This window comes from Anguilla rostrata, chromosome 12 (genome assembly GCF_018555375.3).
Source record: "Anguilla rostrata isolate EN2019 chromosome 12, ASM1855537v3, whole genome shotgun sequence".
NCBI lineage: Eukaryota > Metazoa > Chordata > Actinopteri > Anguilliformes > Anguillidae > Anguilla > Anguilla rostrata.
In genome coordinates this window covers 16,801-42,711 of record NC_057944.1, presented here as the reverse complement: position 1 = coordinate 42,711, position 25,911 = coordinate 16,801, and the positions used below count along the sequence as shown (strand labels likewise).

Sequence of the window (25,911 nt, the reverse complement as noted above, 5' to 3'; positions counted from 1 at the left end):
GCGAGTTTAAATTTGAAATTTAGCTAAAATATCGCCATTGTAGCAGCAACACGTGTGTTATTAACTCCGTGTTTCCTTGAAAATAGCATTAGCCACACGTGGTATGTATAGCTATTGAGTTTCTCTCATATAAAGTTGAATGTTGCTATTTGAAAGCGTGAATCGCACTGTTATTGTATCATACGTGTATGAATGTGCTATGTAACATGTGTATGAATGTGCCATGTAATAACCTTGTGTTAATTTTAAGTAGGCTATAGCTCATTCAAGGTGGCTATTAGTTGAGCCTATGCACTTAAATGAAGTTAGCTAATGCAGTACTGTTAGAAACCATGCACTAGCGCTTAGCAAGTGCGCTACATTTGGGTATATGATGTAGCCATATCTTCTATTGTGCATGACAGTGCAAGAGGGTTAGTTCACATGCATTTAAATGATTTTACAATCAACTAATGATTTACTTGATTGTTAAAGGTTTATTGCCATGTATTTATATTGAGTTCATGGTTTAAAAAATTATTTGCTATAGTTACATCAGAATCAGAATCAGAATCAGAATGGTTTATTGCCAAGTAGGTTTACACATACAAGGAATTTGTTTTGGTCAGGTGGTGCGTAACAGTGAACATAAAATAAGATAAATAGAGTAAGATGAACAATAGTGCAGTAAAAAACATAACAGACATAACATAACATAACATAACATAACATAAACATAGTGCAAAACAATAACAATAGTGCAAGGGGATAAAGTGGTTTTAAGTACAGGTGCTGTCTGTTGGTGTCCGTGGGGGTCAGGATAACAGTACAGTGACAGTGGCATCAGTGGGGGTCCCGGGCCTTGTTGATAAGGCCAGCTGCAGTCGGGAAAAAACTGTTCTTATGACGTGAGGTTTTGGTTCTGATGGACCGCAGCCTCCTGCCGGAGGGGAGTGTTTGCAAGAGTTTGTGTCCAGGGTGGGAGGGGTCGGCCACAATCTTTCCTGCCCGCCTCAGGGCCCTGGAGGTGTGCAGGTCCTGGAGGGATGGCAGATTGCAGCCAATCACCCTCTCAGTGGCGCGAATGATACGCTGCAGTCTGCCCTTGTCCTTGGCAGTGGCAGCAGCGTACCAGATGGTGATGGAGGAGGTGAGGATGGACTCAATGATGGCAGTGTAGAAGTGCACCATCATTGTCATTGGCAGGTTGAACTTCTTCAGCTGCCCAGGAAGTACATCCTCTGCTGAGCCTTCTTGGTGAGGAGGTGATGTTCAGCTCCCACTTGAGGTCCTGGGTGATGATGGTGCCCAGGAAGCAGAAGGACTCCACAGTGTCGACTGGGGAGTCATGCAGGGTGATGGGGCGGGTGGGGCTGCGTTCCTTCTGAAGTCCACTACCATCTCTACTGTCTTTAGGCGTTGAGCTCCAGGTTGTTATGGCTGCACCAGGACACCAGATGTTCAATCTCTCTCCTGTAGGCAGACTCATCCCCACCAGAGATGAGTCCAATGAGAGTGGTGTCGTCTGCAAACTTCAGGAGCTTGACTGACTGATGACTGGAGGTGCAGCTATTGGTATACAGGGAGAAGAGTAGAGGAGAAAGGACGCAGCCTTGAGGGAGCCGGTGCTGATGGTCGGGAGTCGGAGCGTGTTTCCCCAGCTTCACGTGCTGCTTCCTGTCAGACAGGAAGTCGGTGATCCACCTGCAGGTGCAGTCAGGCACGTGCAGCTGGGAGAAGCTTGTCCTGTAGTAGAGCCGGGATGATGGTATTGAAGGCGGAGCTGAAGTCCACAAACAGGATCCTGACATAGGTTCCTGCAGTGTCCAGGTGCTGGAGGATGAAGTGGAGGGCCATGTTTACAGCATCGTCCACAGACCTGTTGGCTCTGTATGCGAACTGCAGGGGTCCAGGAGTGGGTCCGTGATGGTTTTGAGGTGGGACAGTACAAGGCGCTCAAAAGACTTCATTACCACAGAGGTCAGGGCGGCGGGTCTGTAGTCATTGAGTCCTGCGGTCCTTGTTTTTTTGTGGACGGGGATAATGGTAGAGGTCTTGAAGCAGGCTGGTCGTGGCATGTCTCCAGTGAGGTGTTAAAAATGTCTGTGAACACCGGAGACAGCTGATAGGCACAGTGCTTCAGGGTGGAGGGAGAGACAGAGTCTGGTCCAGCTGCTTTGCGGGGTTCTGTCTCTTGAATAGTCTGTTAACGTCCCTCTCCAGGAGGGAGAGAGTCGTCATTGTGATAGGGGAGGGGAGGGGCCTCTGAGGTAGGTGATTGTAGAGAGGCCCGGGCTCCTGCTGAGATGGGGAGGAGGAGCTGGTGGTCTGGAGCTGGTGAATGGGTTCACGGGGATGGTGTCAGGACTGTCCCATTGTCTTTCAAATCGGCAGTAAAACTCATTCAGGTCGTTGGCCAGGCGCAAGTCATTAGTGGAGTGGGGGCTTTCGGTTTGTAGTTGGTGATCTGTCTGAGGCCCTTCCAGACAGAGGCCGAGTTGTTTTCTGAGAACTGCTGTTGGAGTTTCTCAGAGTACAGTCGTTTAGCATCTCTCACCGCCTTGCTAAACCTGTATTTAGACTCTTTAAACCGGTCCTTGTCCCCACTCCTAAATGCTTCCTCCTTTGCCAGCCTTAGCTGTCTGAGTTTAGCTGTAAACCAGGGTTTATCGTTGTTGTAGATAACCCTGGTGCGTGATGGTACACAGCTGTCCTCACAGAAGCTGATGTATGATGTCACAGCCTCTGTGTACTCATCCAGACTGATGGTAGCAGTCCTGAAAACATCCCAGTCAGTGCAGTCCAAGCACGTGCGAAGATCCTCCATAGCTTCACTGGTCCACTTCTTAGATGTCCTCACAACAGGTTTGCAGAGTTTTAATTTCTGCCTGTATGCACGAATCAGGTGGACTATGATGTGGTCAGAGTGTCCCAGTGCAGCGCGGGGACGGCGTGATAGGCACGGTTGATTGTACTGTAGCAGTGATCTAAAGTGTTCTCCTCTCTGGTCGGGCATTTAATCAACTGGTGGTATTTAGGCAGTTCGTGGCTGAGATTCCCTTTGTTAAAGTCGCCGGGGCGATAACGAAAGAGTCGGGTTTGTCCGCTCCACACACAGTATCTGGTCGGCGGCGTACGCTGTGCCTCCTGCACGAGGGCTTGCGGTGGAATGTAAACACCGACCAGAATGAATGAAGCGAACTCGCGGGGGAGTAGAAGGGTTTGCAGTTGATGAAAAAGTTTCCAGAACAGGAGAACAGTGCTGCATAATCACTGTAACATCTTTACACCAGCCACTGTTTGTATAAAAACAAATACCTCCACCTTTCATTTTGCCGGAGCGCTCTGTGTCGCGATCCGCTCTGAATAGCTGAAAGCCTGCCAGCTGCAGCGCAGAGTCGTATCGATCCACACAGCCAAGTTTCCGTGAAGCACAAACGGAAGATGTTGAAAAGTCTCTGTTTTTATCCACCAGTAGCTGGAGTTCGTCCAGTTTATTGCACAGCGATCGCACGTTAGATAGAAATATTCCCGGTAGCGAGTGCGTAGACCGCGTCTGCGGAGACGCACGAGCGCACCGGCACGTTTCCCTCTCCTCCGGCGTTTCACTGCGTGAACAAGGGTGAGCGTACCTTTGACAAAAGTGACCAGTAATTCCGCAGATGTGATGAGAATGTTCGGAAATAAATCCACAGGAGTTGTTACCCTGATATTCATGAGCTCTTCCCTGGTGAAAGAGTTCGGATGCTATCGCAAAACACTGAATTTACAAACAAAACAAGGCAAAACAATGCGCACCAACACACCGAGGCAGCCATCCGCGGCGCCATCTTGATCGACTATATGGAAAATACCTTGCTCATAATTCATGATTAATGGTTAAAGAGTGATAGAATATTTGATAAAATGAAACTGTACAGTTGAACATTTATAAAGTGTACTATTTGGTTTATTAGTAACACTTTTACACTTTTGAGGTTACAATGATGCCTTAAAGAAAAAAACTAAGATTGAGAAAAGTATTCAGTTGTTATAATAGCCTGTTGTCATACAGGCTGGGTTTTGGATACCTGAGAAGAAACCTGTGAACCTAGGATTCTCTCCCTGGCGAGGGAGATGGCGAGCCGACCAGCTTGATCAACTTGATTCATCTTCATCCATTGAGGAAGAACCCCTGATACCCCTTGTTTCTCCCAACCCCACTCTGGTGTGGTAGGATTGTGATTGAGAAATTACACAATTTTATTTGATACTTTATTTTTGTAAAAGGGTACACCCAACCAACAATACTGACTTGAAACTAACTAAATTGAACTTGACCAATTGAACTGAACCAGACTGAACAGAAGACATTCAGAACTGAATGGACAGTGAATACAGTTACAACACTCAGGACATTGATATGAAGACAAATGAATGTGTTTGAATGTGATAAGCTTTACATATTGTCGTTACGTTTTCTTTAATACAGTTCTAACCATTTTGCACTTACTTTCTGGCTCCGGTTGTTCATTGTGTCCATCCCTTCATTCATAACCTCTCCTTACGAACCTAGCTTTAACCTGAAAATATTTACCTACTGCTAAGTGACCCTTTAGGTGGGTTACAGTCATCATATACGTGACTATCCTGAACTGATACTTTGCTTTGGGCCTCTTATTCGCTCTTGGACCCTTAGGTTTGAGAGTAAACACACACAGTGTGCTCGCAAATTACACAACTTCAAGAATTTGTGATCTGTTGATTATTTAGGCCTCCAGCTACGTAGCTCTGTGGCTGTACACAATGTCACCGTTAAAGGCACAAGCTACAAAAAAGCCACGTGTGTTGTCTTTGAGAAGAATGATGAGGGACTAGTCTTTGGCAAGATAGAACTGATTCTTGTTTGCAACAGTTGTGTTTACTTTGTCACAGAGAAATGCCAGTCTGATTTCCTTTTTGATCAGGGATTTACTGCCTAAAGATGGGCTCAGAGAACCCCATTTCAAATTATTTCTGCCTCGAACATGCAAGCCTGCTTGACTATTACCCTTTGCCTGTGTACAACATGTTTGGTCTGTCTCTAATAGCCCTTCGCCACTCCTTTCCTTCAGAATGTCTGATATAAGTGAGAGCATCAAGGCGCAGTCATTTCTGTCCTGCCAAGTGTGCCAGAAGAAACGATCTTACACCAGGGAGTGGAAAGCAAAGATGACTTGCAGTACATAAGAGAACAGGAAATTGCAGAGGTTATTCGACCAATTCAGTGCAGAAAACTTTTAAATGCATGGAAATGAGCAGGTACTGTATATTTACTACTTCACTACCAAATTAAAGAGTGTATTAAAAAGCTTATTGTTTTATCTAATTAATTATGGCATAATTTTAGTCAATATTCATAATGATAGATTTTTGTTTTCATTGCCAGATGCCATAAGTTGTGCTACCCCCTACTCCAGTCCCCAGAAGGCAGTTCATCACTGTCAAGCTCCTTGAGATCCAGTAGCCCTTCACCATCACATTCCATTCCATTCCATAACTTGGCGTCATTTTGATGTCAATACTTTTGAAGTAACTTGGCATTTTTGTTGTAAACGTGTTTATGAGATATCATTTCTTTTTGCAAAGAGTTTTATTATGAGAGTGAGAAATGCGAAGTGACCCTGTAAAACGTTTGTGGATTATGGCTATCCTTGTGTGAATTTGTACAGTCTGATGAGCGTGTACTGTTTAGCAGTTTCGGTTTGCTATCTATGTAAAACAGTGGCTGTGACAAAGGGTGCGGTGGCGTATAAGTGTAAAACGTATCAGAGATGCATGTGAAATATGGCCAGTGTATGTACTCACGTCCATCCAACTGACAAAAGAATCAGCAAGCCCGTAGAATTATAACTCTCTAGGTCGCAACTTGTGTAGCCTTCTGTCCTGCTCCGTTGTCTGTTATTTCGTGGAGATGCACTTTTAGTGTTTGTAAGGTTTATAAGGCATTTTGATAGGCTTATCTGCAGGTAGGAATCCTCTTCGCTGTTTTGCTAAACTAGAACCGGAAAACATGATAGTGGAGAATAGGAGAAAATAACAACAGTGTGAGAGAAATTAGGGTGAAATTATTAAATTTCGGAGTTGAAACAATATGTTTTTAGCAGAATGGGCATGTAGGTGAAAGTTGACATGATCACGGAGTATAGTGCGAAGTAAATGGAGTGACCATGAGCGAGCTTATATTCCTTATCGAACGGTATATATAACAGTCGCTATAAAGTGCCAGCAGTTAAAGTGGGGGGTTAAGTAACACGTGAAATCTATTGCACTGCTATGTTTTTTCATGTTCAGTACTAGTACTGAATCATGTTTTTAAATGTAATATTTTAATGGGTAGTTGCAGAACGTACATACATAGTAATTGTTTGTATGTGGCTGGATAGAGAACAGGGCGAGGTAACATGATGTAGAAATGTGGCGTTTGCTGATAAGAAGGTTTTGTACAGTAGCCAAGTGAAGAAATGTAGTTAGTAGAAATGGCACAGCTGTGAACTGGTGTAACCTTTTGATAAAAGTATTACATTTGCCATCATGAAATGCATATGGGTGGCCATGAGTGAGTTTTGGTAAAGAAAATATAAGCGTAAGAGAACGTTAGTGTAAAGAGGAAATTATCTGCCTGAGAACGAGGCGGATTCAATCGTTCAACCGGAGGTTTACCAGTCTGTCACTTTGTTAGGGCAGCACCATGACATAGATATGCAATGCGTGAAATATCATTAGCAAACCTGTCCGTGGTTTTAAAGAAGAACACAGGCGAGTTAGCACAGAAGAGCTCCCGTTGAATCCATATGGCTTTGCAATATTGTAGCGGTTAACAATTAAAGCGTGCAGATGGTACGTCATAATACAGTTTGGGGAACGGCGGTAGATATGGTGCAAAAGCAATAATTGAGAAGTAGTAGACAATTATTAGTGAGGGTAAAAGCAGGTTAAAGAAACACATTCCTAGCTGGGCTTGAACTTCCAACCCTGTGTTCCCAAACCTGTAACCTTACCCACTAGGCCACAGGCGGCTAGCTGTTTGTACTCAAAATGTTTCAGAGTAAAAGGTATGGGTATTTTGCGTGTGTATGCAAGTTTTCATAGGGTCGTGTAGGTGAAGATTTGGCGGGTGTCTGTAAAATGTCCAATGGGAAGACATGTTATTAGTGGGATAGGCGGCAGGAAAAATAAGAATGAGAAGATGAAGAAGAAGAAGGAGAAAACGTAAAATCCCCTTAGTTTGGGGCTTTATTGTGTGGACATGTGAAGGTGTTTATGACATCTGTCTGTTGAAATGGGGTCAGAATGTACAGAATTTAATGTTTTTAATGGCTGAGTGTCTGTGGCTGTTGTGGTTATTTCTGTGGGGAACCCTGAAAAGTGCCAAACTCTCGGTGCTGTATAGGTATGGGGCATGCCTCCACCAAGGCGTAACTTGGTGGGATGGCATACCTACCATCCCAATACCTGTCAATTTTGTTTTCTTTTTGTGATGGTCATAATTTAGAAGCAGAAACAAATTTTGCTCAGAGGGGGTATACTCATTTGCAACATGGCTTTTTATAATGTTGGTTAAAAACATGCTTTCCTGTTTAGCATTGCAGTATTGCAGTGTTGCTGAAACACTACATAATATCTTTTTATTTGTAAAGCGATAAAGCTGGATTTCCATTTTTCAGAGAGGGTGTACTCCTTCATGATGTGCACTGTAACATTGCTGTGTCCCAAGCATGGTGCCCTAAAATTGGGGGATTGTGTATAAAAAGGGCTGTAATTCATACACTGTTCACCTGATATGCATGTAAATACTTTTTTATTACAAATCTCAAATTGTGGAGTACAGAGGCAAATCAATAAATGATGGGTCTTTGTCCCAAACATTATGGAGGGCACTGTATCCCTAATAATATTTAAATGCGTTTAATTTCATATTGTTTGTTCTCTGCAGGTTTCTGCCTCTGCTGCTGACGTTGAGAGGTCCTTAACTTTGCCTGACAGTCCTCGATTGATTGTTCTCGGTATGCATGTGTATGTTTAATTAAACTTTTCCTTGACCATGTGGCCACACCACAGGCCTTCCCTGTCCTCACTGCTATGCTATGTGTCAACCCCATCCCAACCTGTTCTCTCCCCTACAGAACTCGCCTCCGCAGGCGAGGACCCGTGCTGACGGAACCTCTCCAAACTTCGCTATCCCTCACTGACCCCCTGTGACGACTTCACGGTCGCAGGAGGGCTATGGAACTGCCAGTCTGCTACGCGGAAGGCTGACTTCATTTCAGCCTACGCGTCCCTCTTCTCCCTACATTTCCTTGCCCTCACTGAGACCTGGATCACACCAGGCAACACTGCAACCCCTGCAGCCCTCTCCTCCTCCTTCTCCTTTCTCACGCCCTCCGCCCGTCTGGCCGTGGTGGGGGCACAGGTTTGCTGATCTCTCCCTCTTGGAAATTCTCTGTTCTCCCCTTTCTCACCTCTCCATCTCTACCTTTGAATACCACTCTGTCTCAATCACCTATCCTGTTAACTTGTACATTGTTGTTATCTATCGCCCTCCAGGGCCCTGGGAAGCTTCCTCGATGAGCTCAACACCCTGCTCAGCTCCTTCCCAGAGAATGGTGTAAAGGGAGTCAAACTGGGACCCAGAAAGGCTGGCATTTGAACGGGCCTGCAGGCTGGGACTCATCCTGTACTTCAAAGAACCCAGAGCCGTGTGATAAAACAATAAGTTACTTGGACTTCCTCGGGATAAGCAGGCCATTTGGCTCTCTGGAATGTTGCCATCTGGACACATCTAAGATAAGGGAACTAGTCTCTTTGTCTATGGTTGTGGGGGTATGTGTGTTCGGGCCATTAAGGGTAAAAAGATCATCAGGCCTCTGGACAAATGGTGGGGCAACTACGCTTGACAGTTCCACAGTGCCGTTATGTGGGCCCCTCTATCATTACACTTTTTATTTATTTTCTGGATCTGGACTCTAAACCATCTGTTTATCATATTTACAAACCTTACAAACCATGCACGTGTTTTCATTATATTACTGTATTATGCCTTATGTAATAATAACATGGATTGCATGTAAAATGCTTCAACAAAAGGGTATTTTCATGACAACTGCACCATAATATTACATCCCTGGACATGTTTGGCATATTCAGGAAAATTCCAGAAATTGAATGAAAAATGTTTCATACCCAATAAAATTTAATGAAACATATTTTAAATTGTATCCAATGCCACAGCGTTCGTTATAGAAGAATTGTAATTATTTCTGTGTCGGGAATTCAGATTTATGAGATCGCTATTCGCCCAACGAACTGCGGAAGCGCATTCCGGTGCCACTGCGATCTATCTGGAGGACATGTACCGCTTATAACGTGTTTCCAATTACACCAAGTTCGTTTTAGATGTACTGGCTAATTATATCTGTCTCGGGAATTTGGATTCATGAGATCGCTAATAGCATTATACTCTGTATTTAAAACGGGTGCGACACAACTGCCTCCGATTACAGGTTAGTTTCTATCAATTATTTTGTTTAAATTGTATCCAGTGCCACAGCGTTCGTTATAGAAGAATTCGTGAATTATTTCTGTGTCGGGAATTCAGATTTATGAGATCGCTATTCGCCCAACGAACTGCGGAAGCGCATTCCGGTGCCACGCGATCTATCTGGAGGACGTGTACCGCTTATAATGTTCCAATTCACCAAGTTCGTTTTAGATATACTGGCTAATTAATCTGTCTCGGAATTTGGATTTATGAGATCGCTAATAGCATTATACTCTGTATTTAAAACGGGTGACGACACAACTGCTGCCGATTACAGGTTAGTATTCTATCAATTATTTTTTTAAATTGTATCCAAGTGCCACAGCGTTCGTTATAGAAGAATTGGTAATTATTTCTGTGTCGGAATTCAGATTTATGAGATCGCTATTCGCCAACGAACTGCGGAGCGCATTCCGGTGCCACGCGATCTATCTGGAGGACGTGTACCGCTTATAACGTGTTTCCAATTACACCAAGTTCCTTTTAGATATACTGGCTAATTATATCTGTCTCGGGAAGTTGAATTTATGAGATCGCTAATAGCATTATACTCTGTATTTAAAACGGGTGACGCACAAAACTGCTGCCGATTACATGTTAGTATTCTATCAATTATTTTGTTTAAATTGTATCCAGTGCCACAGCGTTCGTTATAGAAGAACTGGTTAATTATTTCTGTGTCGGAATTCAGATTTATGAGATCGCTATTCGCCTAACGAACTGCGGAAGCGCATTCGGTGCCACGCGATCTATCTGGAGGACGTGTACCGCTTATAACGTGTTTCCAATTACACCAAGTTCGTTTTAGATATACTGGCTAATTATATCTGTCTCGGGAATTTGAATTTATGAGATCGCTAATAGCATTATACTCTGTATTTAAAACGGGTGACGCACACAACTGCTGCCGATTACAGGTTAGTATTCTATCAATTATTTTGTTTAAATTGTATCCAGTGCCACAGCGTTGTTATAGAAGAATTGGTGAATTATTTCTGTGTCGGGAATTCAGATTTATGAGATCGCTATTCGCCTAACGAACTGCGGAAGCGCATTCCGGTGCCACGCGATCTATCTGGAGGACTGTACCGCTTATAACGTGTTTCCAATTACACCAAGTTCGTTTTAGATATACTGGCTAATTATATCTGTCTCGGGAATTTGAATTTATGAGATCGCTAATAGCATTATACTCTGTATTTAAACGGGTGACGCACACAACTGCTGCCGATTACAGGTTAGTATTCTATCAATTATTTTGTTTAAATTGTATCCAGTGCCACAGCGTTCGTTATAGAAGAATTGTGAATTATTTCTGTGTCGGGAATTCAGATTTATGAGATCGCTATTCGCCTAACGAACTGCGGAAGCGCATTCCGTGCCACGCGATCTATCTGGAGGACGTGTACCGCTTATAACGTGTTTCCAATTACACCAAGTTCGTTTAGATATACTGGCTAATTATATCTGTCTCGGAATTTGAATTTATGAGATCGCTAATAGCATTATATCTGTATTTAAACGGTGACCACAAACTGCTGCGATTACAGGTTAGTATTCTATCAATTATTTTGTTTAAATTGTATCCAGTGCCACAGCGTTCGTTATAGAAGAATCGTGAATTATTTCTGTGTCGGAATTCAGATTTATGAGATCGCTATTGCCTAACGAACTGCGAGCGCATTCGTGCCAGCGATCTATCTGGAGGACTGTACCGCTTATAAGTGTTTCCAATTACACCAAGTTCGTTTTAGATTACTGGCTAATTATATCTGTCTCGGAATTTGAATTTATGAGATCGCTAATAGCATTATACTCTGTATTTAAACGGGTGGCACACAACTGCTGCCGATTACAGGTTAGTTTCTATCAATTATTTTGTTTAATTGTATCCAGTGCCACAGCGTTCGTTATAGAAGAATTGTGAATTATTTCGTGTCGGGAATTCAGATTTATGAGATCGCTATTGCCAACGAACTGCGAAGGCATTCCGTGCACGCGATCTATCGGAGGACTGTACCGCTTTAAATTTTCCAATTACACCAAGTTCGTTTTAGATTACTGGCTAATTATATCTGTCTCGGGAATTTGAATTTATAGATCGCTAATAGCATTATACTCTGTATTTAAACGGGTGAGACAACTGCTGCGATTACAGGTTAGTATTCTATCAATTATTTTGTTTAAATTGTATCCAGTGCCACAGCGTCTTATAAAGAATTGTAATTATTTCTGTGTCAATTCAGATTTATGAGATGCTATTGCTGAACTCGAGCGCATTCCGGTGCCAGGACTATTGGAGCGACCCTTATATTTTCCAATTAAAGTTCTTTTAATACTGGCTAATTAATCCTCGTTTTAGAGAGCATCTATACGTTTTAAACGGTGACACTGCTGCAGTACAGTGTAGTCTATCAATATTTTGATTTAATTGCATCAGTGTCAGCGTCATAGAAAATCTCTTGAATTTTTTCGGAATTCAGATTTACTATTGCAAGCGAATCAGCGCATTTGGTGTCCAGTTATTGTAGACTGTCAAACATAACTGAACCATTACTACCAAGCCGTTTAGACTACTGCTAATTAACTCGGAATTTATTGTCAAGACGTTATAGCATTATATCTGTAATTTAAAGTGCACACTGCCATGTTACAGTTAGTAAGCTATAATATTTTGGATAACACTTTTCAGTTCAAGCGTATTATAGAAGTTTCAGGTTCATTTGCTGTAGATTCGGAATTCATCTGGATTTATGAGACGTTTTAGCATTAAAGACCGAAAGCGCATTAAACGTGGTTCTAGAATCTATCTGAGGGCTACCTGCTATATGGTTTCTTCATCCAGGTTGATATTTACAGAATATGCTAATTAAATTCTAGGAATTTGTTTTCATGGACCAATAAATTCCGTACTAAATCGTTGTTACGCCTGCAGATCAGTTATTAAAATACTTGGTAGATTTGTTCATCACCGCTGAGTGTTAATTTTTGTTCGGTAGAAAGTGATTTGCGAACGATCGGTCACCTAGCGTCACCCAGCAAGTGAACACCACAAACGGCGATGGAGTAGCTAGTAGTAGCAGGCTCATTATCTGACTGGCGAAAACCTACGACGATAACTTGCTCGGTTAACAGATCTACCAGACAGTTATACGAAAATTTGCCTAGTCAAATCACCAGTAGCCTACACATCTCCGATTGATTGACCATCAGTGTAGTCAATGTTCTTCCCCTGTGGTTCATATTGCTAACGCGTGAGCTAACCACGGACAGCCTACCTAGCTCACTGGCAAGCTGATATGCTAGCTAAGCATATTCGTTTTGCTGAGAAACATAAATTGAAGATAACTGAACATAGCCTAATTGTATTTTTAATGTCATACATAACGTGATTACATGACACAGTACAGTCACGGATGGAAACTAAACTCCGTAAACATCTGATAATATATTTTAAAACATAACGGCAGACAGTCAGCTAGCCTCGTTCAGGTTGAGGGCTTTTCCGCACCGGACTGTCAATCAAATTGTAAAAATCACAAGACCGCTTAACTCTATGGTTTTGGCTCCAAATCGAGAAAATGGCGCGCCCCATTGAGCTTCAAAACGTGTTTTAGAGACCCACGGAGAGTCAATGGGTGACGTCACAGTAGCTGTGTCCATATTTTTACAGTCTCTGATCTTAACCCAATCTCTCCTGTCAACACACTTTCCCCTTACGTCACATCCTTACTAGGGTAGTCTTCCAACTACTCTCGGGAAAGTAATACAGTGCCTCCTAGTGGTCAGAATACACTCAACCTGTAACATCTATTATTGAACACAACAAATTGCATGGTATGAAACGGAATGAACTATTTTTTCTTGATAAAATCATTGTTTTCATAGAACTTACGACCAGAGATGTTTGCTTAACAACGTGCTGACTAGAACTACAAACCAGAGTGTCTGCATAAGGCGGTCCAATTAGAACTACGAAGCAGAGTTTTGCTTGACAACGGTAAGATAATATGCCCAAACGCCCGCAGAAGAACATTTCACGTCCAGCTGATTAAATCTATAAAAATCAATAAATATAAAAGCAAACTCATTGTCATTGTTGGTACACGGCATGAAATTGATGTGAAATTACAGGGAAATTCCTACAGTAATCTGCTGTTTTATTGATATACGGCACATTGCTTAAGACAGAACAGCATTGTGGGCGTTTTGCTCTTAACTGCATAACACCGTTTGAATTTTCAGTAATTAACTGGAAATTGCTATGGATATTGGGAAGCCGTTGGTTAGTAGTGGCGACAGAGAATTTGCTAACAAAGCAATGCCAAGTTTCGAGTGTCACACCTAATAGGCTACGCGAATTTAAAAGTAATTATATCACAATTTGTTCGTTTTTGATTTCCAACAGAATACGTTGATCTGTATTTCACATAAATTTTCTTGTTCTTTTCCAAGGCAACCCTGTACTTTGAGTATTTTTTGTTGCAGCTGGCTAGAGTGTCGCCGGATTGTGCAGGTAGGCTACGTGCGTTTCGAATTCATCAAACTAGTTAGTATCATAACGGCCAATCATTCGCCAGCGATAGCTTAGTATGAAAGCATGTTTACATGTCAGTATTGTGGTCACCAATGCTTAACGAAGTATGCGTTTGTTAGGCATATGAAAGTACATGCGAGTCTTCCAACGCGTTGTTTAAATGCGCCTTTTTGATTGCTCCGTTCGTTCAGAAACATGACGCAGTTGGAATGTCATGTATATCGAGAGCATAAAGATAAGAGGAGAGCACAGGTAACTGCAATCGAGTGTGTATCTTGTCATGTAGAATTTTGCAATGTTAGATGCAATGATTTATCCAGTTTAAACTCTCATTTGAAATCTCATATCGGAGAGGGCAGGGCCGTTTCTTGTCCATTTCGTCAGTGTGGGAGAACGTTTTCAGTCGTCTCTTCCTTTATTTCTAATTTTTCCACAGTACACAAGTCTTGTACAGTATCCAGTCTTCTGGGCCATGTAACAGTAGGAACAGAGACGAGACTAACGGCAACCAATGAACAAGTTGAGGATGTTTCAGTGTTGGAGGGATTTGACTGACGACGTAACGTAAGTGATGATAACGAGGGAGACCAAGCAGCGGTGCTGCCAGAGAGAGCAGATGAATCCCTTTTCTTGAACAATTTGGCTTTCTTTTATTTAAAGTTGCAGGCAAAATTTTACTGCCAGCATCAGTCATACAGTCTATTATTGAGGATTTTCAAGCAGTGCATGATATCAGTCAGTCTCATTTACTTCATAAGTTGGACGAAAAGCTGGTATCATTGGATATCTCTGACCGTGAGAGAGAGGGGTTCTTAAATCCGAGGATTTGTTTCGGGCATGCAACACTGGTACCTTGAAAACTGATCAAAGACAAAAAACGGTTTTTAAAAATCAGTTTAGATACATTGAGCCAGTCCCACCTTATCTTGGAAAGAATGATATGGGATCACAGAGTGGCTTTAGTGAAAACTTCAGTAAAGGCACCCATTTCTGCAGATTATGTACTAGAGCCCGACCGATATATCTATAATATATTAATATATATTATATAATAAACAAAAAAAAAACGATGATTATTTATCTGTACTTGTCTGCTTGAACGTTGTAATTGCTATTTACTACAATTATCCAGTAGAGGAGCTCTAATACAAGTGTGAACTGCAGCAGCTGACGCTACTTCTCTAATAAGGCGTTTGTTACTCGTGCCTCATCCAATATTCTCCACTGCAAGACTTGTCTGCACAGATTCGGTTGCGGCAATAAAGGTATGTAGATTTAGTGAAAGTTTTTAATTAAATGCGTTTATACGACCACTATGTTTATCAATCCTCATTATCAAACGAGCGAGCTAGCTAACATATTTGGTTCACTTTAGCAAGCTAGCAAGCCTTTATGAACTGGAAGTGAGCACATAAGCAGCGTAGGATCTACATTTCCAGAGGACATCGCTGTATTCTCAAATAAATAACCAGCCAAAATAAAATGGTGATTGAATGTGTCACACATTTGTTTTGTTTTTGTTGTTTTTTTCTGAGATAATGATATTAGCTACTATATGATGTTTTGTAAATAGCCAAGGCGTGATTGCAAGCGAGTGTCATCTTGTCACGCGTCATCGTAGCAAGCTAACCAGACAGTAAAAAAGCAGATAAAACACTTCGAACATGAATCATTTTAAGCCATGTTATCTAGCTTTGTCGTGATAACATGAGAGAAGGATTGCTGTTGGAGAACTGAATCAACCAATAGTTAGCGCGGGTAACTATATGTAGCTCATACATATAAGAAAATACAATAAGAAAATATAATTAATTTAACTTACTGAGAAAATATAATAAGAAATAACGAGGCTGTGTCATAGCTAATGCGTTATTGCGAGCGAGTGTGTCATCTAGTCACGCGTCAGAGCGCATTGTAGTTATTTTCACCGTCTAATTCTTATGGACAGGGAAGCTCGTTTGATAGTCTTAGTAGGAATAAAATAAGAAAATATAATTAATGTACTGAGAATAGATACTAAGAAATAATAATAACAAATTAATAATAACAACAATAATAATAATAATAATCATAAAAATACATGTTTGAAACTGGAAAAGGGATTTTTACATTAATTTTTATAGATGTTGGAAAAGAAAGGAGTAAAAGCAAGGTGTGGAGTTATTTTGATTTCACACACTTAAATATAGTGTTAATATGTATATTTAATTTAATATCATCTTTTACTTTTTTATCTAAAAGTTTTGTGTGTTTATTTTAATTTTTTGTTTGCTTATAAGTTAAATGTTCTTAAATATAGAAACTTTAATAAAATATAAGTTTTCAAATTGGTTTGAAAATGTTGCACTTTTTGACAAAATATCGGTCAAAACATCGGTAATCGGTGGGCTAGGACTCCCCAAAATCGGGATTGGCACGGACCCAAAAATCTGGCATCGGTCGGGCTCTATTATGTACTGTTGGCCATGCTCAATTTTTGTCATCTCCCTTCACAACAGGTGAAAAGAAAACAATTGCATCATACAAAGACAGCGTGCAGCACAGCATGCAGCATAACGTAAGTACATCAAAACTGTCAATGGGAATTAAATTTGATTTGATTCCAAATTTATCAAATTAACCCACTTCCATGTGTGCCAACTTGGTCTGCCTCCTTGTCTGGGCCATGACTTATTTGAGGGTATCGTCGCATATGACTTCGCTCTATACCTAAGTCATTTTGTCACAAATCAGAAATTCTTCACGTATAGAGAACTGAATGGACAGCTTAATCACTTCAGGTACCTCGGCGATGACGCCAGCAATAAGCCATGCAAAATGAATCCAGGAAGTGAGAAATTGAGTGGACATGCTGTCCAGAATTGGTGTTTCCTTAGACTTCTGCCTCTCTTGATTGGGGACAAAATTTAAAATCCAGTTGAAAATGAAGTTTGGCAATTTGTGTTGCTGCTAAGGCAAAAAGTTGAAATTGTTTGTGCTCCTGCCATTGCAACTAGTCAGATGGCCTACTTGAAAGTCCTTATTGAGGAGTATTTGCCGAGTCGACAGTATTGTTTTCCTAATCACCCACTTAAGCGAAACATCATGTAACCCGTTAGAAAAATAGCAACGTTTTAAAAGAGTCCTGTAGCTTTAAGAAAAGGAGGCTCCTACCTAACTGTTAGGAGGACTTGTTTTGCGTCTCTAATTAGTTTTATTGGCTGTAACAGGCAGTAATGTCTTAAGATCATTCTGGAAAATAGTTAGCCCCGCCCACTCCCAGGGACTTGGTTGAGACTGTTTGTCGCACAGCAAGAGGAGAACGGGAGAAAGAAAAAGAGCGATTAGAAGTAACAAATCATAATCGTTAATTTAAGCAGTAAACCTAAAGAGTAGCTCCGTAAATGACCCACGGACCAAATATTTTCCAGATCGCACACTTCAATCTCTTTCCTTGGGATCTTGGTAAGTTAAATGTTAAATTTGCTAAAGTATCGTAACTGTAGCAGCAACACGTGTGCTATTGACTCTGTGTTTCCTTGAAAATAGCATTAGCCACACGTGGCGTTTAATATTTTCAGTTTGCACACTTCAGTTTCTTCCTTTGGGATTTCAGCGAGTTTAAATTTGAAATTTAGCTAAAATATCGCCATTGTAGCAGCAACACGTGTGTTATTAACTCCGTGTTTCCTTGAAAATAGCATTAGCCACACGTGGTATGTATAGCTATTGAGTTTCTCTCATATAAAGTTGAATGTTGCTATTTGAAAGCGTGAATCGCACTGTTATTGTATCATACGTGTATGAATGTGCTATGTAACATGTGTATGAATGTGCCATGTAATAACCTTGTGTTAATTTTAAGTAGGCTATAGCTCATTCAAGGTGGCTATTAGTTGAGCCTATGCACTTAAATGAAGTTAGCTAATGCAGTACTGTTAGAAACCATGCACTAGCGCTTAGCAAGTGCGCTACATTTGGGTATATGATGTAGCCATATCTTCTATTGTGCATGACAGTGCAAGAGGGTTAGTTCACATGCATTTAAATGATTTTACAATCAACTAATGATTTACTTGATTGTTAAAGGTTTATTGCCATGTATTTATATTGAGTTCATGGTTTAAATTATTTGCTATAGTTACATCAGAATCAGAATCAGAATCAGAATCAGAATCGGGTTTATTGCCAAGTAGGTTTACACATACAAGGAATTTGTTTTGGTCAGGTGGTGCGTAACAGTGAACATAAAATAAGATAAATAGAGTAAGATGAACAATAGTGCAGTAAAAAACATAACAGACATAACATAACATAACATAACATAACATAAACATAGTGCAAAACAATAACAATAGTGCAAGGGGATAAAGTGGTTTTAAGTACAGGTGCTGTCTGTTGGTGTCCGTGGGGGTCAGGATAACAGTACAGTGACAGTGGCATCAGTGGGGGTCCCGGGCCTTGTTGATAAGGCCAGCTGCAGTCGGGAAAAAACTGTTCTTATGACGTGAGGTTTTGGTTCTGATGGACCGCAGCCTCCTGCCGGAGGAGTGTTTGCAAGAGTTTGTGTCCAGGGTGGGAGGGTCGGCCACAATCTTTCCTGCCCGCCTCAGGGCCCTGGAGTGTGCAGGTCCTGGAGGGATGGCAGATTGCAGCCAATCACCCTCTCAGTGGCGCGAATGATACGCTGCAGTCTGCCCTTGTCCTTGGCAGTGGCAGCAGCGTACCAGATGGTGATGGAGGAGGTGAGGATGGACTCAATGATGGCAGTGTAGAAGTGCACCATCATTGTCATTGGCAGGTTGAACTTCTTCAGCTGCCGCAGGAAGTACATCCTCTGCTGAGCCTTCTTGGTGAGGAGGTGATGTTCAGCTCCCACTTGAGGTCCTGGGTGATGATGGTGCCCAGGAAGCAGAAGGACTCCACAGTGTCGACTGGGGAGTCATGCAGGGTGATGGGGGCGGGTGGGGCTGCGTTCCTTCTGAAGTCCACTACCATCTCTACTGTCTTTAGGGCGTTGAGCTCCAGGTTGTTATGGCTGCACCAGGACACCAGATGTTCAATCTCTCTCCTGTAGGCAGACTCATCCCCACCAGAGATGAGTCCAATGAGAGTGGTGTCGTCTGCAAACTTCAGGAGCTTGACTGACTGATGACTGGAGGTGCAGCTATTGGTATACAGGGAGAAGAGTAGAGGAGAAAGGACGCAGCCTTGAGGGAGCCGGTGCTGATGGTCGGGAGTCGGAGCGTGTTTCCCCAGCTTCACGTGCTGCTTCCTGTCAGACAGGAAGTCGGTGATCCACCTGCAGGTGCAGTCAGGCACGTGCAGCTGGGAGAGCTTGTCCTGTAGTAGAGCCGGGATGATGGTATTGAAGGCGGAGCTGAAGTCCACAAACAGGATCCTGACATAGGTTCCTGCAGTGTCCAGGTGCTGGAGGATGAAGTGGAGGGCCATGTTTACAGCATCGTCCACAGACCTGTTGGCTCTGTATGCGAACTGCAGGGGGTCCAGGAGTGGGTCCGTGATGGTTTTGAGGTGGGACAGTACAAGGCGCTCAAAAGACTTCATTACCACAGAGGTCAGGGCGACGGGTCTGTAGTCATTGAGTCCTGCGGTCCTTGTTTTTTGTGGACGGGGATAATGGTAGAGGTCTTGAAGCAGGCTGGTACGTGGCATGTCTCCAGTGAGGTGTTAAAAATGTCTGTGAACACCGGAGACAGCTGATAGGCACAGTGCTTCAGGGTGGAGGGAGAGACAGAGTCTGGTCCAGCTGCTTTGCGGGGTTCTGTCTCTTGAATAGTCTGTTAACGTCCCTCTCCAGGAGGGAGAGAGTCGTCATTGTGATAGGGGAGGAGGAGGGGCCTCTGAGGTAGGTGATTGTAGAGAGGCCCGGGCTCCTGCTGAGATGGGGGAGGAGGGCTGGTGGTCTGGAGCTGGTGAATGGGTTCACGGGGATGGTGTCAGGACTGTCCCATTGTCTTTCAAATCGGCAGTAAAACTCATTCAGGTCGTTGGCCAGGCGCAAGTCATTAGTGGAGTGGGGGCTTTCGGTTTGTAGTTGGTGATCTGTCTGAGGCCCTTCCAGACAGAGGCCGAGTTGTTTTCTGAGAACTGCTGTTGGAGTTTCTCAGAGTACAGTCGTTTAGCATCTCTCACCGCCTTGCTAAACCTGTATTTAGACTCTTTAAACCGGTCCTTGTCCCCACTCCTAAATGCTTCCTCCTTTGCCAGCCTTAGCTGTCTGAGTTTAGCTGTAAACCAGGGTTTATCGTTGTTGTAGATAACCCTGGTGCGTGATGGTACACAGCTGTCCTCACAGAAGCTGATGTATGATGTCACAGCCTCTGTGTACTCATCCAGACTGATGGTAGCAGTCCTGAAAACATCCCAGTCAGTGCAGTCCAAGCACGTGCGAAGATCCTCCATAGCTTCACTGGTCCACTTCTTAGATGTCCTCACAACAGGTTTGCAGAGTTTTAATTTCTGCCTGTATGCAGGAATCAGGTGGACTATGATGTGGTCAGAGTGTCCCAGTGCAGCGCGGGGACGGCGTGATAGGCACGGTTGATTGTACTGTAGCAGTGATCTAAAGTGTTCTCCTCTCTGGTCGGGCATTTAATCAACTGGTGGTATTTAGGCAGTTCGTGGCTGAGATTCCCTTTGTTAAAGTCGCGAGGACGATAACGAAAGAGTCCGGGTTTGTCCGCTCCACACACAGTATCTGGTCGGCGAGCGTACGCTGTGCCTCCTGCACGAGGGCTTGCGGTGGAATGTAAACACCGACCAGAATGAATGAAGCGAACTCGCGGGGAGTAGAAGGGTTTGCAGTTGATGAAAAAAGTTTCCAGAACAGGAGAACAGTGCTGCATAATCACTGTAACATCTTTACACCAGCCACTGTTTGTATAAAAACAAATACCTCCACCTTTCATTTTGCCGGAGCGCTCTGTGTCGCGATCCGCTCTGAATAGCTGAAAGCCTGCCAGCTCCGGTATCGATCCACACAGCCAAGTTTCCGTGAAGCACAAAACGGAAGATGTTGAAAAGTCTCTGTTTTTATCCACCAGTAGCTGGAGTTCGTCCAGTTTATTGCACAGCGATCGCACGTTAGATAGAAATATTCCCGGTAGCGGAGTGCGTAGACGCGTCTGCGGAGACGCACGAGCGCACCGCACGTTTCCCTCTCCTCCGGCGTTTCACTGCGTGAACAAGGGTGAGCGTACCTTTGACAAAAGTGACCAGTAATTCCGCAGATGTGATGAGAATGTTCGGAAATAAATCCACAGGAGTTGTTACCCTGATATTCATGAGCTCTTCCCTGGTGAAAGAGTTCCGGATGCTATCGCAAAACACTGAATTTACAAACAAAACAAGGCAAAACAATGCGCACCAACACACCGAGGCAGCCATCCGCGGCGCCATCTTGATCGACTATATGGAAAATACCTTGCTCATAATTCATGATTAATGGTTAAAGAGTGATAGATGATTTGATAAAATGAAACTGTACAGTTGAACATTTATAAAGTGTACTATTTGGTTTATTAGTAACACTTTTACACTTTTGAGGTTACAATGATGCCTTAAAGAAAAAAACTAAGATTGAGAAAAGTATTCAGTTGTTATAATAGCCTGTTGTCATACAGGCTGGGTTTTTGGATACCTGAGAAGAAACCTGTGAACCTAGGATTCTCTCCCTGACGAGGAGATGGCGAGCCGACCAGCTTGATCAACTTGATTCATCTTCATCCATTGAGGAAGAACCCCTGATACCCCTTGTTTCTCCCAACCCCACTCTGGTGTGGTAGGATTGTGATTGAGAAATTACACAATTTTATTTGATACTTTATTTTTTGTAAAAGGGTACACCCAACCAACAATACTGACTTGAAACTAACTAAATTGAACTTGACCAATTGAACTGAACCAGACTGAACAGAAGACATTCAGAACTGAATGGACAGTGAATACAGTTACAACACTCAGGACATTGATATGAAGACAAATGAATGTGTTTGAATGTGATAAGCTTTACATATTGTCATTACGTTTTCTTTAATACAGTTCTAACCATTTTGCACTTACTTTCTGGCTCGGTTGTTCATTGTGTCCATCTCTTCATTCATAACCTCTCCTTACGAACCTAGCTTTAACCTGAAAATATTTACCTACTGCTAAGTGACCCTTTAGGTGGGTTACAGTCATCATATACGTGACTATCCTGAACTGATACTTTGCTTTGGGCCTCTTATTCGCTCTTGGACCCTTAGGTTTGAGAGTAAACACACTTTTAAACAGTGTGCTCAGCAAATTACACAACTTCAAGAATTTGTGATCTGTTGATTATTTAGGCCTCCAGCTACGTAGCTCTGTGGCTGTACACAATGTCACCGTTAAAGGCACAAGCTACAAAAAAAGCCACGTGTGTTGTCTTTGAGAAGAATGATGAGGGACTAGTCTTTGGCAAGATAGAACTGATTCTTGTTTGCAACAGTTGTGTTTACTTTGTCACAGAGAAATGCCAGTCTGATTTCCTTTTGATCAGGGGATTTACTGCCTAAAGATGGGCTCAGAGAACCCCATTTCAAATTATTTCTGCCTCGAACATGCAAGCCTGCTTGACTATTACCCTTTGCCTGTGTACAACATGTTTGGTCTGTCTCTAATAGCCCTTCGCCACTCCTTTCCTTCAGAATGTCTGATATAAGTGAGAGCATCAAGGACGCAGTCATTTCTGTCCTGCCAAGTGTGCCAGAAGAAACGATCTTACACCAGGGAGTGGAAAGCAAAGATGACTTGCAGTACATAAGAGAACAGGAAATTGCAGAGGTTATTCGACCAATTCAGTGCAGAAAACTTTTAAATGCATGGAAATGAGCAGGTACTGTATATTTACTACTTCACTACCAAATTAAAGAGTGTATTAAAAAGCTTATTGTTTTATCTAATTAATTATGGCATAATTTTAGTCAATATTCATAATGATAGATTTTTGTTTTCATTGCCAGATGCCATAAGTTGTGCTACCCCCTACTCCAGTCCCCAGAAGGCAGTTCATCACTGTCAAGCTCCTTGAGATCAGTAGCCCTTCACCATCACATTCCATTCCATTCCATAACTTGGCGTCATTTTGATGTCAATACTTTTGAAGTAACTTGGCATTTTTGTTGTAAACGTGTTTTATGAGATATCATTTCTTTTTGCAAAGAGTTTTATTATGAGAGTGAGAAATGCGAAGTGACCCTGTAAGAACGTTTGTGGATTATGGCTATCCTTGTGTGAATTTGTACAGTCTGATGAGCGTGTACTGTTTAGCAGTTTCGGTTTGCTATCTATGTAAAACAGTGGCTGTGACAAAGGGTGCGGTGGCGTATAAGTGTAAACGTATCAGAGATGCATGTGAAATATGGCCAGTGTATGTACTCACGTCCATCCAACTGACAAAAGAATCAGCAAGCCCGTAGAATTATAACTCTCTAGGTCGCAACTTGTGTAGCCTTCTGTCCTGCTCCGTTGTCTGTTATTTCGTGGAGATGCACTTTTAGTGTTTGTAAGGTTTATAAGGCATTTTGATAGGCTTATCTGCAGGTAGGAATCCTCTTCGCTGTTTTGCTAAACTAGAACCGGAAAACATGATAGTGGAGAATAGGAGCAGACGCATATGTCCCAGCAGGTTTTGCATATGAGAAAATAACAACAGTGTGAGAGAAATTAGGGTGAAATTATTAAATTTCGGAGTTGAAACAATATGTTTTTAGCAGAATGGGCATGTAGGTGAAAGTTGACATGATCACGGAGTATAGTGCGAAGTAAATGGAGTGACCATGAGCGAGCTTATATTCCTTATCGAGCGGTATATATAACAGTCGCTATAAAGTGCCAGCTGTTAAAGTGGGGGTTAAGTAACACGTGAAATCTATTGCACTGCAATGTTTTTTCATGTTCAGTACTAGTACTGAATCATGTTTTTAAATGTAATATTTTAATGGGTAGTTGCAGAACGTACATACATAGTAATTGTTTGTATGTGGCTGGATAGAGAACAGGGCGAGGTAACATGATGTAGAAATGTGGCGTTTGCTGATAAGAAGGTTTTGTACAGTAGCCAAGTGAAGAAATGTAGTTAGTAGAAATGGCACAGCTGTGAACTGGTGTAACCTTTTGATAAAAGTATTACATTTGCCATCATGAAATGCATATGGGTGGCCATGAGTGAGTTTTGGTAAAGAAAATATAAGCGTAAGAGACGTTAGTGTAAAGAGGAAATTATCTGCCTGAGAACGAGGCGGGATTCAATCGTTCAACCGGAGGTTTACCAGTCTGTCACTTTGTTAGGGCAGCACCATGACATAGATATGCAATGCGTGAAATATCATTAGCAAACCTGTCCGTGGTTTTAAAGAAGAACACAGGCGAGTTAGCACAGAAGAGCTCCCGTTGAATCCATATGGCTTTGCAATATTGTAGCGGTTAACAATTGAAGCGTGCAGATGGTACGTCATAATACAGTTTGAGGACGGCTGGTAGATATGGTGCAAAAGCAATAATTGAGAAGTAGTAGACAATTATTAGTGAGGGTAAAAGCAGGTTAAAGAAACACATTCCTAGCTGGGCTTGAACTTCCAACCCTGTGTTCCCAAACCTGTAACCTTACCCACTAGGCCACAGGCGGGCTAGCTGTTTGTACTCAAAATGTTTCAGAGTAAAAAGGTATGGGTATTTTGCGTGTGTATGCAAGTTTTCATAGGTCGTGTAGGTGAAGATTTGGCGGGTGTCTGTAAAATGTCCAATGGGAAGACATGTTATTAGTGGGATAGGCGGCAGGAAAAATAAGAATGAGAAGATGAAGAAGAAGAAGGAGAAAACGTAAAATCCCCTTAGTTTGGGGCTTTATTGTGTGGACATGTGAAGGTGTTTATGACATCTGTCTGTTGAAATGGGGTCAGAATGTACAGAATTTAATGTTTTTAATGGCTGAGTGTCTGTGGCTGTTGTGGTTATTTCTGTGGGAACCCTGAAAAGTGCCAAACTCTCGGTGCTGTATAGGTATGGGGCATGCCTCCACCAAGGCGTAACTTGGTGGGATGGCATACCTACCATCCCAATACCTGTCAATTTTGTTTTCTTTTTGTGATGGTCATAATTTAGAAGCAGAAACAAATTTTGCTCAGAGGGTATACTCATTTGCAACATGGCTTTTTATAATGTTGGTTAAAAAACATGCTTTCCTGTTTAGCATTGCAGTATTGCAGTGTTGCTGAAACACTACATAATATCTTTTTATTTGTAAAGCGATAAAGCTGGATTTCCATTTTCAGAGAGGTGTACTCCTTCATGATGTGCACTGTAACATTGCTGTGTCCCAAGCATGGTGCCCTAAAATTGGGGGATTGTGTATAAAAAGGGCTGTAATTCATACACTGTTCACCTGATATGCATGTAAATACTTTTTTATTACAAATCTCAAATTGTGGAGTACAGAGGCAAATCAATAAATGATGGGTCTTTGTCCCAAACATTATGGAGGGCACTGTATCCTAATAATATTTAAATGCGTTTAATTTCATATTGTTTGTTCTCTGCAGGTTTCTGCCTCTGCTGCTGACGTTGAGAGGTCCTTAACTTTGCCTGACAGTCCTCGATTGATTGTTCTCGGTATGCATGTGTATGTTTAATTAAACTTTTCCTTGACCATGTGGCCACACCACAGGCCTTCCCTGTCCTCACTGCTATGCTATGTGTCAACCCCATCCCAACCTGTTCTCTCCCTACAGAACTCGCCTCCGCAGGCGGGACCCGTGGCGACGGAACCTCTCCAAACTTCGCTATCCCTCACTGACCCCCTGTGCGACTTCAC

General features: G+C 42.3%; 2 long non-coding RNA genes across 8 annotated transcripts in view; both read left to right on the top strand.

Annotated features, from left to right (window-relative positions):
* LOC135236326 (uncharacterized) overlaps positions 1 to 8,148 on the top strand; it is a 14,653-nt gene extending 6,505 nt beyond the window's left edge. The window contains exons 2-4 of one of the 2 annotated variants that reach the window (XR_010324549.1): positions 5,073 to 5,259; positions 7,934 to 8,013; positions 8,124 to 8,148. This is a non-coding gene — a long non-coding RNA (uncharacterized LOC135236326). The remainder of the gene's footprint in view (positions 1 to 5,072; positions 5,260 to 7,933; positions 8,014 to 8,123) is intronic. The other variant, XR_010324548.1, reaches the window with a different exon arrangement.
* A 5,317-nt stretch (positions 8,149 to 13,465) lies between these two features.
* LOC135236438 (uncharacterized) lies at positions 13,466 to 25,901 on the top strand. 6 transcript variants are annotated; one of them, XR_010324584.1, is made up of 7 exons: positions 13,466 to 13,538; positions 13,994 to 14,054; positions 14,512 to 14,639; positions 16,574 to 16,632; positions 22,748 to 22,935; positions 25,640 to 25,709; positions 25,829 to 25,901. It is a non-coding gene; the product is annotated as an uncharacterized LOC135236438 (long non-coding RNA). The 6 variants fall into 6 exon arrangements; XR_010324586.1 differs by lacking the exon at positions 13,466 to 13,538 and adding an exon at positions 13,545 to 13,906; XR_010324585.1 differs by lacking the exon at positions 13,466 to 13,538 and adding an exon at positions 17,486 to 17,519 and having other exon boundaries at positions 13,545 to 14,054.
* The last annotated feature ends 10 nt before the right edge of the window (positions 25,902 to 25,911 follow it).